This window comes from Vanellus vanellus (assembly GCF_965231255.1).
Source record: "Vanellus vanellus genome assembly, chromosome: 4".
NCBI lineage: Eukaryota > Metazoa > Chordata > Aves > Charadriiformes > Charadriidae > Vanellus > Vanellus vanellus.
In genome coordinates, this window is record NC_138909.1 from 38,453,661 (window position 1) to 38,454,781 (window position 1,121).

Genomic DNA, 1,121 nt, shown 5'->3' on the forward strand with positions numbered 1-1,121 from the left:
GGCCAAGGGATCTTAATGTGTGTATTGTTGCTGTTCATTCGTGTTCCCGGTCAGTGACTAACTGAATGACCAGTTGTTGACTGGAAGTCCTTCGGTGAATGTTGGTCGTCCTGGCATAGATGTGCTTGACTAATTGTAGCTCAGCTTTTGCTTTAAATGTTTGTTTTCATTTGCTAAAGGCTTTCTAAAGGAACTGCAAAAAGATCTGATTCTCCTCTCACTTACTCTAGAGTAAGTCAAGAGTAACCTCATTGAGGTCAATGGAGTTACATTGGTGCCAGCCGGATGTAAGCAAGACGAGAATCAGGCCCTCTGTCTCAAACACTGAATTTCTGTAATGTATCATTCTATTTTTCTTTCTCTTTCTTAAGATGACCTTGAATGATGCCATGAGGAGCAAGGCAAGGCTGTCAATTACAGGAAGTACTGGAGAAAATGGACGTGTTATGACTCCAGAATTTCCAAAAGCAGTGCATGCAGTACCTTACGTGAGTCCTGGCATGGGAATGAATGTCAGTGTGACTGATCTCTCGTGATTGATAAGAACCTTTTGAGTGCCTTACACAATGGTTTTCTTGTGCGTTTATTGTCAAAGTGGTGAGAGGCATCCAGTATCTTGAAGACTTTTCTTTCAGCCAAGAATTCTTATATTTGTGGAGTTCATCTTGGATCGTAATGAATGCTTAGTTCAAAACACAACACCATTTTCTACACAAGTTCAAGATGAAGCTTGACTGACATGCACAGCTAACATGGAAGTACTGTAATCTAACTGAAGTCGTTGTACAGGCAACACACCAGTTTCTGCAGCCACCGTTGTTAGTCCCTTGGTTCATATTGACTTAAGCACACTTGACATCAATTGCATCAAGATGTGACATGTTTTATAAGAAAAAAAAAAAAAAAACATTTAAAATGAAAAAAATATTTTTAGGTATTTTCACAAACAAAAACTGGCTTTTAAATAAATTTGCTTCCATAATGGTTGAATATGACAAAAGAAAAAAAAAAAAAGAAAAAAAAAAAAGAAAAAAGAAATCTAGACTGCGGGGAAGTGGAATATGAAAATAAGGCTTAAAGCATCAGTTCCATATTTTTCAAAGCCAAATATGTAATATGGA